Source organism: Erpetoichthys calabaricus, chromosome 14, assembly GCF_900747795.2.
Source record: "Erpetoichthys calabaricus chromosome 14, fErpCal1.3, whole genome shotgun sequence".
NCBI classification, from domain to species: Eukaryota; Metazoa; Chordata; class Cladistia; order Polypteriformes; family Polypteridae; genus Erpetoichthys; species Erpetoichthys calabaricus.
In genome coordinates, this window is record NC_041407.2 from 6,933,735 (window position 1) to 6,949,498 (window position 15,764).

General features: G+C 40.6%; 1 protein-coding gene across 3 annotated transcripts in view; it reads left to right on the top strand.

Moving 5' to 3' along the window:
- Window positions 1-1,395: 1,395 nt before the first annotated feature.
- The window catches only part of rbfox3a (RNA binding fox-1 homolog 3a), a 1,290,878-nt gene continuing 1,276,509 nt past the window's right edge, over window positions 1,396-15,764 (top strand). For 2 of the 3 annotated variants that reach the window (XM_051936516.1, XM_051936518.1), the window contains exon 1: window positions 1,396-1,735. The gene's annotated coding sequence lies outside the window, so the exon portion shown is untranslated. The remainder of the gene's footprint in view (window positions 1,736-15,764) is intronic. The other variant, XM_051936520.1, reaches the window with a different exon arrangement.

A 15,764-nucleotide genomic window follows, 5' to 3' on the forward strand; every position in this document is an offset into this window, starting at 1 on the left:
GCGGTGATGGCTGCGCTCGCTTGCCGCCTGCCTTAGCTTTCCGTTACTTTGTCACTCACCTGGGCTACTGGAACCATCCAATCTTTTATAAATGGAGCCCAGCTCCCGTATGCCAGGCACTTTCTCAAATGAACTCGGGCTGATTGATTACATGCACGGGATGGGATTTCCTAAATGTTATATAAATCTGAGACGTGACACTTCGGAGTTGTTTAATCTGTTAATGCGTTTTTTTTTTTTGTCTAAGACCACCGAGGATTTTCAATCGCACCATCGCCCCTTCCCCAGGGAGATGCAGACAACACATTAGGGCTTAGACACTTTTTATACCCATAGACTTATTTGCTAATTTTCTTGATAATTGAATTCCTCCGTGTGTGTCGTAATAAAAGCGACGCGACACTCCTCAAATGAAGGCAATTATTCTCGCTTTTAACACTAACAACTTCGAATGCTTTAGTAAAACTGAAAAAAAAATAAAGTTGTAAAAAAAAAAAAAAAAAACTTGATCCCAAAGGCACCAACCATCATCGCAAGGGGTAGCATGGTGACGCAGAGGGTGGTGCTAAACTGATGGCGCGTGCGAGAATATGAATTGCGATTCGGACTGGCGTCCCGTTCAGGTCTGGTTCTTTAACTGAATACGCTGCGGCTATGTGAAGATTGCATTCAAACTGGTTTCGAGTTTCTATTGTTGGCATTTACGTGAAAACGTACCGCGAGAAGAAACATAAATGCGTGCGTGGGCGAGCTTCGCGCGCATTGCTCGTCACGCGCAACGACACCGGCCGCGCGCTTCAGGCGATCTCTTCGGGCAATTCCATTAACTGTCGCTTTCACTCTCTTGTCTAAAACAGAATAAACAATGGATGCAGGGAGTTTGTATTTGTCTGTAACATAAGAATGCTGCCTTACTGGAACAAAAACACAAATCATATTTTAATACAACCAAACCAGCTCGTTAATAATTCAGGGAACGCGAGCCTGTCAATGTCTGTCCATTTTAGAGGCTAATGCATCCCCAGACCCACAGGTGGCCAATTTAGACTCAGCAATCACCCAAATTCGCACATCTTAGGATATGAGGAGGTCCCAATACAGGCACGAGAACATCGCCTCAACTCTGCGTATCATTGTAACTCCGCGCGCCCTAACTTGAGGCGGCAGCCCTAACAACTGCGCCGCTCTGCCCCTCTGACCTGATTGGAAACAGCGTGAGGAAACAGGCACGTTCTCATGCTTTGGCGTAGCATTCGAAATGGCAAAACGAGAAGGATGTTCGTCTTGACCCCAGAAGTGCTCGGTCTGTAACTGACTTTAAAGAAGAAGAAAAAAAAGGCCGGGCGCGCGCGCAAGGTCGCTCGCTCGTTACTGTGTGCGTGTGCACTACTCTTGCTCGCGCGCACGCGCATATGTCCGTTAGCTTGTGTGGAAGATGCGCATCCCTGCCTGTGGAAGCCAAGCGGGAGTGTGCTTGCGGCACGCAACACAGACACTTCTAAAGATTATCCTCCTGCGAACGGCTCTTCCAGCACTTGCAGACGAATCGCATGCACTCCCCCCACCCCTTCCTCATCAACCCACCCTCCTCCTCCCCTGCTCGTTTCACCCAGTGCTCCCCACCTCCCTCCCACCACATCACCAATAGCACCAGCAATTCCCCTCTTCACATCCTAGCCTGGGGATGCCAGCCGGCGGAATGAGGCTTTGACAGTGCGCTGGGGCTACGGCAACTGTGAGTAAGAAACTGCTTACAATGCCCTATTATTATTTTTTTTTAAGGACCGCTTCACGAGGATAGTCGTTCTTATTGGTTTTGTCTCTGGCAGTTTCACATATGAAAGGAGCGGGGGAAAAAAAGAGGAATGAAAAGCCGCTTCTTGTTTTGTGTTCATTTAAAAGGTGCGCACACACGCACCAAACTCGCACGGTGAAGCCCTGCTGTTATCTGATTTCGGCTGAAGCACGCGATGTTGGTGTGCGCGACCTTTGAAAAATCAAAGAAAGGAAAAAGGTGGATTTGCCTGGACTTGGATGTTTAGTAAGAATGAAGTTAGTTAGTGAGGGAGATGATTGGAAACTTCGTTTGAAAGCGGTTAGGGGGCTGAGCTGTCCGCTGTTGTTTCTAAACTTTATATTGTGAAAAACGGAATGCCGAACGGCTGTGATCGCGTCCATCACTGAAAGAGCTCAAGTACACGCGAGTGAAGGCGTTCCGGGTACAGCCGCGCCAAACTTGTTCTGTCCTGAAAGTGCGCGTGTTTCCCACCGCCTGAACTTTTAAAATGCTGCGAGCTTTGCAGGTTCGTGTTCTTCTGTAGACTTTCGGAGTGCCAGAGAGGCGCAGATTCCAGCACATCGGTATAGCTCGACCCCCATTAGCGGAGCTCGCAGGACTTCCAGTGCGCCTCTACGGCAAAGTTTGGGAGGTTTTGCTATTTCTTTGTAGAGTTTATTAAACCTGATTTTGTTTCAAATGTATGCGCTTTCGAGTTACTGGTGGTTAAGGCTGTGGAGTTCGGAGTTTGCGGGGGGGGGGGGGTCAAATCCCACTTCTGACACCGTGTGACCCTGAGCAAGTCACTTCACCTGCCTGTGTGGGGAAAAGTAAAAAAAAGAAAGAAAGAAAAGAAATTGAACCAGCTGTATGTCAAATGTTGTAAGTTGCCTTGGATAAAGACGTCAGCCAAGTAATAAATAATTATAGCCTTGAATAATTTAAGAATCTCAACTGTGAGCTTTTTACATCTGCTGTCAAGTTCTTTTAATGCCCACTATATCTTTAAAAGTGTCACATTTAAAAAAAAATGATGACAGCTTCTAGCTTGTCTTTCTTTTGAGCGGTTGATTCTCAGGACTGGCAGTTTTGATGCAACGGGATTAATTTCAAGTGGCAGCGGTACTGCAATATGCTTTTATGAAAGTTCATATATGTGTGTGTGTTTGTGTACGTGTATGAATATTTGTACTTATATATACTCAAACTTGATATTGTACATTTAGTATTCACTCCATATACAGTATATATTGTACATGCATATCTGTCTATCAACAGCGAAAGAAACAATAAACGATTTTATGTCAGTTACTATATATAGTTATATATATGTGTATGTGCATACTGTACATGCATATGTCTATCAACAGCGAAAGAAAAAATATGATTTTATGTCAGTTATTATAGTTGTATATATGGGTATATGTATACTGTACATGCATATCAACAGCGAAAGAAAAAAAGAAATATGATTTTATGTCAGTTACTATATATAGTTATATCTATATGTGTATGTGTATACTGTACATGCATATGTCTATCAACAGCGAAAGAAAAAATATGATTTTATGTCAGTTATTATAGTTGTATATATGGGTATATGTATACTGTACATGCATATCAACAGCGAAAGAAAAAAAGAAATATGATTTTATGTCAGTTACTATATATAGTTATATCTATATGTGTATGTGTATACTGTACATGCATATGTCTATCAACAGCGAAAGAAAAAATATGATTTTATGTCAGTTATTATAGTTGTATATATGGGTATATGTATACTGTACATGCATATCAACAGCGAAAGAAAAAAAGAAATATGATTTTATGTCAGTTACTATATATAGTTATATCTATATGTGTATGTGTATACTGTACATGCATATGTCTATCAACAGCAAAAGACAAAAAATATGATTTTATGTCAGTTATTATAGTTATATATATATATGTGTATATGTATACTGTACTGCGGTGGGTTGGCACCCTGCCCAGGATTGGTTCCTGCCTTGTGCCCTGTGTTGGCTGGGATTGGCTCCAGCAGACCCCCGTGACCCTGTGTTCGGATTCAGCGGGTTGGTAAATGGATGGATGGATGGATACTGTACATGCATATCAACAGCGAAAGAAAAAAGAAATATGATTTTATGTCAGTTACTATATATAGTTATATATATATATATATATATATATATATATATATATATATATATATATATGTGTGTGTGTGTGTGTGTGTGTGTATACTGTACATGCATATGTCTATCAACAACAAAAGACAAAAAATATGATTTTATGTCAGTTATTATAGTTTTATATATGTGTGTGTGTGTGTGTGTGTATACTGTACATGCATATGTCTATCAACAACAAAAGACAAAAAATATGATTTTATGTCAGTTATTATAGTTTTATATATGTGTGTGTGTGTGTGTATACTGTACATACATATCAACAGCGAAAGAAAAAAATTGATATGATATGTCAGATACTATATATAGTTAAATTAGATACACACACAAACTGTATATATACAGATACATATTATTTGGCTAACGACTCTATTCAAGAAGCCTTACAGCATTTACGACAGATTAGTTACAGGTGAAGTGACGAGCTCAGGGTCTCACATATGAACGCACAGCAGCATCAGGGTCTGAAGTCCCAAGTCTTAAGCATTACGCCACACTGCCTGCCTGTATAGTAGCGCTGTTGCTGTATACAGTATATACAGTTCACTCATATTTGTTAACACACAAACAGTATATATGTATATGTGTATTTGTATATATGTACAGTATGTGTAGAATTATTGTGTCTTCTTTTGCAAGATGGTGTGGCTTTCTTTGTAGAGGAGCGCCGCTTGAGCACGTTTTCTTCGCTTCCACGTTGATCTCACTGCGCACTGTTTAAATTTAAACCAAAATGGGAATACAATTTATAACATGCCCTCGTTTTTTTTTTTTAAACAAAATGGAATTATTCACAAGACTGACATGAATAGACTTCTTGTTTTAAGCAGATTTGTCACAGAGAATTATCCCGCAGAAAGCATTCAGCATTTCAAAGGCTAATAGACCCTGCATGGATGCAAGACTGTAACTGTCATACAACCCGACTGTACCAAAAAAAAAAAACAGCTGAGAAATTCATAACTGTTTCGCCAGGCTCCAGTCTTCATGTCTCCTTTGAATGTTTTCTGGTGGGTGTTGGACACGTTTACTTGAATTGCATTCCCTCACCTGTGTTAAGTCTGAGCAGGGTGTCATCTCATTGTACTTTCTGAAGTATCAGAACAATCCAGCGCTTCTTTTTGCTACTGGTGGTGTCTACGAGGGTAATTGAATCATAAAACAAAACAACAAATGTCTTAGTCTGTTGGCGCCCCATCCTCTCTGTTGTCTAAACTTGCAGGATGCTCTTGATTGCAAGGCCCCTGAGGAGTTGTGTTCACCTGAGGTATCGCAGCGTCTCTCGGTTTCAGATTGTACTTGTACCGTAGCGCTCCTTCATGTCTGACTTCTTCTTTTATTTATTTTCTGACGTCCTTTGCTGCTTGCAGAGCCGGCGCTGAAGCCTAAGCCCTTTTCTTCTGGTGTGATACCTGTATTTGATTGTATTGTATTTTATTGCCATAAGCTCTATGCTGGTAAATGTGTCTTTTTTTTTTAACTCTCAATCTGCCGCCGTTTTTCCATTGTGTCTTGTGCCGCGTTCAAATCGAGATGCTTCATGGCAGGCTTTTAGGCAATCCGTGTTTTATTTCGTTTTTTAACAAAAGGAGGAAGAACACGCCAAAAGCAGGAGCCCCCGATTCCTTCAGGTGGGCTGTTGCGCCGCTCGTGCCGGGGGGATTCGCTTCTTCCACACGCCAGACGTGTGCGGGGCGGTGCGGGGATTTACATACGCGCTTTGATGTGTGCACAACTAGCAGGAGAGAAGAAAGAAATCTTTAAGCCATGTAATAAGGTCTTACATAATACACCATTTCAGCAATATTTAAGTAATTGTCTCTCCGGCTCTGTGTAAAAAAAAAGAATGAGAGATCTAATCGTAACCCTCGAGATTCGTCTTTCCCTGTGACGGGTTTATAACTTAATCATACCGGTTCAGCGGTGAGCCTTCTACAGAACGTTTGTTTTCTTCTGCTTTTATGGTCTCCTTTATTGCCTTTGTAGTTGCTGTTACCTATTAGACAAGATTCACTGGAGGTCAGGAGTCAGAAAGAGGAAGATAACAGAGATCTCCCAGCACGAACGAGAGCCGAGGACGCTCCCAGGAACGCGACCCTCACATCCTCCGTTCATCCCCGGCTCATCCTTCTGCCCACTGCTGAACTGCACGGGTCTCCTCCAGGGGTTGGCACTTAATGAGGGGCAGGAGGCACAGGCGGCTGCTTCGGTGGCGCTCAGCCTGTGAACTCCGCTGAATATCCACATCCCCCTAACCATCATATCTTCAGGGGCTTCTCAGATTATTCATCTACGAGTAAATAAAGCCAGTTCTGAGGGGCTTTGTATCTGTCGGCAAAGAGCTTGACTACACCACCTCTGAGCATTCCTAAAAGTCCACCTGGCCCCCTTAGCATCTCGCATTGTAACAGTCTTTATTAGCAACAGGGAGGGAGTGGAAGGACACTTTGAATTTGGTGTACTGCAGAAATGCGCTGCAGGGTACTCACAGGCAAAAGGAGATCTGCAGATATGTAGGGTGCAGCGATATGGACGATACGTTAGGGAGGCAAGGCATGGCAAGGCATGTAGCGTCCACACAAACACAAAAGACAGGACGTTAAACCCCAGCACCCTGAACTGGATTACCCGCATTTGATAGCTGAAATGTGTGTGTGTGTGTGTGTGTGCGGATACCTGCATATACAGTACCCGCGTGCATTCTCTCTCTGTATATATATTTACATATATATTATATATTGCATGAGGTAACCAGTGTGGAAGTGTTGCAATCCAAGGAGACATTAAAACTTATCCAGATTACTTGAGAAGTAAACACTCCAATTACCTGTGGTCTGTGAGACGGTACTGTGGCCAGGCACAAAACTTTGTGCGAGCTGACGACAACTTCCTCCATCCGCCATAGTGCCCTCCTGATGCCTGATGGGAATTGTAGTCTCCGCCTCGGTGCTGGTTTTTGAGTTGGGCCCCACCTATTATAACCCCTTTTCCAGATATGACATATAGTCTACACTTATATGTCATACACAGGCACATGCACAATTTCATGAAAATCCATTCAACCAATTTTTATTTATATAATATAAACACTGCAGTGGGCTGACACCCTGCCCAGGATTTGTTCCTGCCTTGCGCCCTGTGCTGGCTGGGATTGGCTCCAGCAGACCCCCGTGACCTTGTGTTAGGATATAGCGGGTTGGATAATGACTGACTGACTGACTGACTGATATAAACAGTAAATTGCAGCTGTGATATCTTTCACTTGCACGTTATCGGTTGCATTGAGTAAGTAAAGCTGGGAAGAAATATTTTTTGTGTGTGTTTTCATTTAAGGCTGTAAAGCAAAAAAAAAGGGAATATTTCAAAGGAGGGGAGTTCTTTTCTATACCCTCTGTATATATCGGCATGTATATTTGTGAATTTCCCCTTGGGATTAATAAAGTATCTATCTATCTATCTATCTATCTATCTATCTATCTATCTATCTATCTATCTATATACTGTACATATGTATAATATATATTGCATATTTCACTTTATATATTAAAAATTTATTCCAAGTAAATTGTATGTCATTTTGTGTATTCAGACTTGACTTCATATATTCTGAATTCACTTCACATATATTGAATTTCACTTCACTCTGTATATGCATACATATATATGTGGCAAAAAATATTCAGATTTTGCTCCATATGTATTGCATTTTGCTTTTGCTAATCCAAAAGTCACTCCCAATTGAATTTCATTTCACATATCAAGAAATCACTTTAAGCACAATGAATTTCACTTGGCATATTCAAACTTGACTTCATGTATTCAGAATGCACTCCGTATAGATCAGATTTCATTTTATACGTTTGGAATTCATTTGGCATGCACTTGATTTGACTTCATAGATTTATCGGACTTTGCATTACAAATTCAAAAGTGACATGATATATTCAGAATTTGTTCCATATATGTCACATTTTACATTTATAAACTCAAGATTTTCCCCAAATATATTGAAATTCATTTTCAATTTTATTCCATTTATATACAGTATATGTGGAATTTTAAATTATACTTTAAAATGAAATGAATATATTAAGAATTTACTCCATATACTGTATTACAGTATATCAAGGTTCCTGTTTGTACATTCAATATATCAAATATATTGGATTTGGTTTATTTTAAGAATTCACTTTGTATATATTTAAGATTTCATTTTATATATTATATATTCAGAATTCTCTCTCTCTCTCTGTCTCTTTCTCTCTCTTTATATATATATATATATATATATATATATATATATATATATATACTATTTATATATATATATAAAGAGAGAGAGAGAGAGAAGGAGCATGTGATAAATAGCAGTTGATGCAAGCATTCCACACAAGACAACAAATTTAGAAACAGCTGAAAGGCAATAACTTAGATAGATAGATAGATAGATAGATAGATAGATAGATAGATAGATAGATAGATAGATAGATAGATAGATAGATAGATAGATAGATAGATAGATAGATAGATAGATAGATAGATAACGCAGTGGGTAGTGCTGCTGCCTCGCAGTTGGGAGACCTGGGGACCTGGGTTCGCTTCCCGGGTCCTCCCTGCATGGAGTTTGCATGTTCTCCCCGTGTCTGCGTGGGTTTCCTCCGGGCGCTCCGGTTTCCTCCCACAGTCCAAAGACATGCAGGTTAGGTGGATTGGCGATTCTAAATTGGCCCTAGTGTGTGCTTGGTGTGTCGGTGTGTTTGTGTGTGTCCTGTGGTGGGTTGGCACCCTACCCAGGATTGGTTCCTGCCTTGTGCCCTGTGTTGGATGGGATTGGCTCCAGCAGACCCCCGTGACCCTGTGTTCGGATTCAGCGGGATGGACAATAGATAGATAGATAGATAGATAGATAGATAGATAGATAGATAGATAGATAGATAGATAGATAGATAGATAGATATTGTAAAATTAAAGCAGAGTGAGTTAACCAAAGAGACTGGAGGCCCAGTCAGGTAATCCCGTTCACTCTGTCTTCCTCACTTGAGGTTCCCACAGCGACGCCTGTTTCCGTTGGGTAGCCATGTTTTATGGTGGTCTTCTGGCTGGTGCTTCTCTGCAGGGTGGTTGTGAAACTGTGCATTAGCGACACGCTTGACTCAGGTTGAAATTGCTTACCTAGCAGACACCCTGAAGATGTCCCCTAATTGCACGTGCTTGACAATACAGTTATAGTGTAGGCATAAATCTAGATTTAGATATATACTGTACATAGATGTATATAGGTGTATGTATCTAGATAGATAAATATAAAGCTATAGATATAAATAAAGATACAGTATATGCTGAATTAGACTTTATAATGCTATTAATAACATAACATTCTGAAACCCACATAAACCATTTCAGGGATTGCCAGGGCTGGTGCCCGTCCCCTAGTGACACTTTGACAAACTTTGGCATGGCCCCCGTCTGTCACAGGGCACCTGACGACACGGTGAGAACGTACAAATACAACATGAGACAAGGGACTTGAAGCCAGGATGGCAGACCTGTGAGGCAGCTGGAGCCCACCAGCATGCCACCCTAAATCATCGAGATCTGTCTATTTTAAATATTCACAAATTTACTTTCAAACGTACATTTTTGCAGCCCATCCAGGGTTGGTTCCTGCCTTGTGTCCCAACTGCCTGCGACCCTGAGTTGGACTGTGTAGGTTTCTAATTGTATTATTGGTGTAAAAATAAGAAGTTCAGTACCCGCAAGTCAAAATGTTATTAAACAGTTCAGAAAAAGAATGAATGGATGGTGTAATAAGAAAGAGAGAAGTCAAAATGAAGGATTGGGGGGGCAGGTAGCAGGTTGGTGACCCCATTTAATGGTTGTAAATTGAAAAGGGGCAAAGAAAAGAGCACATATGAGGGCTAGAGAATGGCTTTGTCTGTGAACAAACAAAATGTTGTTGAAGTTGCTTCTGACTTGGTGGGCACCGGCACTGGCAGTCGAGGGTCCTTAATGAAGTTCTACTTCCAGTTACCGCTGGGTCTCCATTGTGGACTCCCAGAAGTGCCGGGGCTTCCACAGTCAATGCAGATGTGATGCTAGTCATCCTCCAGCTCACATCCTGCTGGGAAAGGAGAGATTGCTGGCAACAGTGCCCCCTCTCCACTCTGGGTGGTATTGCATGCTTACTGAAGCCCTGGAGATGCTGTCTGGACACTTGTATATGACAACGTGAAAATGGATGAATAATGAATACGATGGCTAAGGTTCCCATCATGCTTCTCAACAGCAGGTTTCTATGGATGGAATGCTCTCCAACTGTCTTTCATCCCCCCTTGGTCATATGTAAGAATGGGCATGGCTGGTGATGGAACAGAGGGATTATACAAGACAAGGCAGAGAAAGAAAAACAAGTCCAGGTGATGTTAGGGAGAAAAGAGAAGGCCAAGGATGAAGTATAGTGATGGGCTGGTTCCAAACAGGGTGGGCAGGCTAAGGTTGGGGTGGTCCACCATGCTCATGGCCCAAAGCCAGTAGAATGGAGAGTAAAGGAATGGATTATCGCTGAGATTGCTAGGATGGAGCAAGATGAGCAGCTGATGAAGGCAGAGGTGCAACAACAGGAGGACAATGCTGGACAGGAGTCGTGAGTCCTGCCGGACGCGGTGGCGCGTGTCTGTAATCCTGGCTTCTCGGGAGGCTGAAGCTGAAGGATCGCTTGAGCTCAGGAGACCTGGGTGGCAGTAGCCTGTGTCGATCGGGTGTCCGAGTTAAGCTTGGCATCGATATGGAGCTCCTGGGGGAGCCCGGGGCTACCAGGTCGTTTAAGGAGGGGCGAACCAGCCCAGGTCGGAAATAAATCACCTAGGCAGGCCTTTGGAAGCTGCTCAGTTTCCTGATCACCTGACCCTGCCACCAGTGTCACAGAATAGCCCCTTGACCTCCATGGGACCCCGACGCCTCTCCGTCAGGTTGTAAGGCTGCACTGACACTGAGGAGATTCAGGCGGTGACACCACCGCAGACCCCCGTGACCCTGTAGTTAGGATATAGCGGGTTGGATAATGATGGATGGATATTTGTATGTATTCATTTTATATGATGTCACTGTCAAGTTATTTTTATATATTGCCTTTCACCACCTATCTAACTATCCATCTGTTTCCTTTTATATAGCGCCTCGCACCACTTACCTAAATATATAACTTATTATTTCTATGTAGTGCCTTTTACTATCCATCTATATATCCACTTATTTTTTATATTGTGTCTTTCAACACCTATTTAAATACTGTATCTGTTTGTTTATATAGTGCCCTAAACCACCTATAGGCCTATATATATATATATATATATATACGAGGTAGTCGTGCCCGTCAAGGACGGGCTGCAGGCGACTTTTATCAGTGTTGCAGGGTAAAAGTCATTAAGTGCAAAATTATTTGCACCATGATTAAATTTAGTAATAAAATGTTTTTTGTTATTTGTGGCACACGACGAATCGGGATTGGAACCCAGGCGGACAGTAGGTGGTGTTAGGTCCTAACTTTGTTCCGGCATCCGCGTTCTTGTTCTCTTCTCTCAACAATTTCAACTTGAGTTGCGTTTGACCGACTTTCTTGTTGTCGTTGCCGTTCATGTTCACGTCTTTCAGCAACTTCAATTTCAGTGGCAGTAGAACGTTTTTGTTGCAATCGCAGACGCTCAATTTCGTGAACCAATTGTGTTTGTTCTTCAGTGCGGTTGCTTCTGTAAGCTGCAACTCGTTGGCGTTCATTTTGTCTCTGCTGCGAGATTTGAACACTCTTTGCTGCTTGTCGTACTGCACGTCGCTGTTTATTCCACAGTTTTTGTTCTTCAGTAAAAATTCTTTTTGGTTTCTTCGTTTTTGGCAATTCTTGAGGTGTAGTTTGAGCACTTGAAATATCCAAAATCTTATTTCTTTTTGCATTTTCGTCTTCTTCAGTCAAGTGACTGCCTTCAACTTTTCTTTTAATCCGATTAGTCACTCGCTTCCCAATGCTTCGTTCAGCCAATCAAAACACTGATGTAAACGTACCAACCAACCAACCAACAGACAGACATGCTGAAATATATATATAGATATATATATACTTGTGGGCTATACCCCCTGCTCACTTCGCTCGTCCACCCCCGGGTTTGGTTTACCGCATATACAATTTAAATAGATTCTTATTTTCATGGGAATTGTTACATATGCATTTTTTTCACTTTTACTTTAAAAGTTTTGTAGAAACAATACTTGTCCTTTATTTCCGGCCCCGGGTGTAGTTAAATCTTTCCCGCAGGACGTATAACGCTGCTCATGTTGTGAAGGGAGGGCAGCTGAACGCACGCTAAGGAGAAGCGGTCGGATCATCTGCTGCCTTTCTGCTGCTGCTGGCGAGGTGCAGGTTCTGCTTGTTGTTTGTCATTTTAAGAGCTGGGAGCACATGATGTCTGTCTGCCAAAAGCATTCCAACAACTGCTTGTTCAGATGTCCGTGAACTTGTTTTAAATGTTATCTCACTGCCTTATCTCTTGCGGGACATCAAATTGTCTTCCGAGAGGATCATGTCTTGTCTCCTTAGTCTCCCTCCTAGGATTTTTTTTATAATATATATATATATATATATATATATATATATATATATATATATATATATATATATATATATATATACATATTCATTTTTTCATTCTGTTCTTCACCACCTGTCTAAATATCTATTTATTTTATACAGCCTCCATCAACACCTATCTAAATATTATTATATGTTAACGTATATAGCGCCTTTCCACACTTAATATACTGTATATGTATGGTTTCTGTATAGTATTTCATTTCATTTTTTTATTATGCCCTTCATCACCTATCTAAATGTCTATTTATTTTATACAGCGTCAATCAGCACCTAACTATCTGTCTAACTGTCTGTCTGTTCATTTTACTCTATATAGTGCCTTTCACCGTTTATTTAGAGTTCCAGTTTATCATCTGTTATATAGCGCCTTTCATGTCTATTGCTCTGTCCTCTTATTTAATGTCTTTAAAATGTTTACATCTTTGTTTTTAATATACATTTGGGATGTCAGTTTATCATCTGCCCTATAGCACCTTTCAGATCTATCTATTACCTCTAAAATGTGTATATTATTGCTGTCTTACTTCACTGAAGTATCATTTTTCAAAATACCTAGATAGATATTTATTATCGCGTTTCACTATATTGTAAAATATATATAAAGAGATCATTGGTTCGTGTCCCGAGTCCCCCCAGCGTGGAGAGCACTTTGAGAAGTTAGAAAAGCCATATATAAATGTAAAGAATTATTATTATTATTATTATTATTATTTTTTTAATATTTTTATTTTATTAATTTTCATTGTAATCATTCCATACAAACAGATCAATTTATAACCCAACAAATTTGAAGACTAATCAAACCCCACCCCTGAGAAGGAGAGCTTAGCTAATTATTATTATTATTATTAACCAGAGTACCCGGAAAAAAACCCCACATGAACACTGGGAAAACCTGCAGACCCCATACGAGGAATCCTGACCCTTCAGATGTCAGTGTCTGTAAGGTGAATGTTAAAAGGAATTCCATTTACTTCCCAGCGCTGGTCACTGGCAGGCCGCTCTTAGGACTCGTCGGCTCTCATTCAAAGCCCGGACGTGTGCCGCGGTGCCCGCGTGTCGAATGTCGTTTATGAACGAGGCTTTGCCATTGAAGGGCCACATGCAGCCGGAATGCAGTCCTGCGGTGTCCCCCTCACCTGTTCCCCCCCGTACGAAGGTCTATTTCGCTCCTTCTCGCTCTCACCTCCCCTCGGGCTGTTTGTGAAAATGTAGACGCAACAAGACAAGGCGCCTTAAAGCGAGTGGTCATGTTTGGGAATCAATGGTTTTGATCGCTTTTTAGGATTTACGGTAGTTCATTAAAGCGGCGGCCGCTCCAGTGTTTGTCTGCTGGCTCTTTCTGTAATCGAGACGACCCCCCGTGAAGCGCTAAAGTCATAAATAAAGAACTGAGGGAAAACACAGAAAGGAGAGCGCCAACCTGTTGAGATGTAGCCGCGCATACTTTCATGTTGTTGTTAATGAAGGTACAGCACGTAAGCACTCAACTGGCTCCTCACCGGCTGTGTGTGTGTTGGGGTGGGGGGCCTGTGTGGGGGGGAATTGGGTGCCAGGGAAAGACCACCAGGAATACCGGCAAAGCCTGCGCCCCTTTAAAGATGGAGACTAGCCTTAGCCAATCTGTTCTGTACACAAATGTAAAGGCGAGGGCGACAAACAGAATCACACTGGATATGAAAGTGAGCCGTAGGGGGCGCTATCCTGATAAGGGGTGGGCGCTGAGGTCTGCAGAAAAGAACTGCAGTGAGATTAACTTTTGAACAAAGATAGAAGTGTAGTAATGGGGGGGCGAAATCGAAAAGGCAGACAAAGGCAAACGTGCCAGTGAAGCCAGCAGCAGACTTTCTATCTTTCTATGTCTATATAATGCCTTTAATATCTATCTATCTATCTATCTATCTATCTATCTATCTATCTATCTATCTATCTATCTATCTATCTATCTATTATATAGTGCCTTTCATATAATCTATCTATCTATTATATAGTGCCTTTCACATCTATCTATCTAAATTTTGCAAAGTGTCTTTGACATTGATTTACGGCCCATCTATAAAATGCCTTTCCTAACTATCTGTTCATTTCACACAGTGCCTTTCACCATTTTTCGATTATTTTTATATAATGCCTTTCACAACCTATTGAATGTTTTTATGTTTACATAGTGCTTCTCACCACATATCTGTCTCTTCGTTTTAAACTGTTTGTCACCACCTAGCTAAACATCTGTTTCTATATAGTGCCTTTCACCACATAACTAGATATCTATGTATTAATTTTATATTGTGTCTTTCACCACCTATCTAAATAGCGGTATATTTTTGTATATAGTGCCTTTCACTAGTTTTCTAAACCTCTGTTGATTATTTTGTATAGTGCCTTTCACCACCCATCTAAATATCTGAATATATGTTTATTTTACGTAGTACCCCTCATCATTTATCTAGATGCATTTTAGGGTGCTAGTTTATCATCTACTATATAGTGCCTTTCAGATCTATCACTCTAAAATCTTATTTAATGCCTTTAAAATATTTAAGTTATTGTTTTTAGCATACATTTTAGGACGCCGGTTTATTCTTTATCTTTTAGTGCCTTTGAGTCTTATTTCAACTGTATAAAGCCTTATAGTGGCTTTCTATCTTTCTTTCTGTTGACTTTAAAATATGTAAGTTATTTCTGTCTAAGTGTACTGAAATATATCTTTCAAAATGCATAAATAATAAACGATAAATAATATCGTTTTTCAGTACATTGTAAAATATATATTACGTATTCCATATGTGAAACTACGAACAAACTATATATATATATAGAATTGCGAATTTCCTGCATATTTTATAGTATAAATTACTATAACGTTTTTAATTAAGCAGACTATAACTATATGTTACACATATATAATTAGATACATGAATTTTTTTAATGTAGCTTAGAAAAAATTGTTGATATAAATTTGTATTACATAGAAATATCCTATAGCATGAGTGAGAGTTCTTCGGGAAGATGACTTTTATTATTTTTACTGTGCGTCTTCATAGAAAGACCAAGCGCCTATTACGGTAAGACAGAATTTTAAAGTGATATAAATAGCAGCCATTAAAGTTCCGCATACAGAAATGATGATGTAGTTGCCGTTAGAGTACAG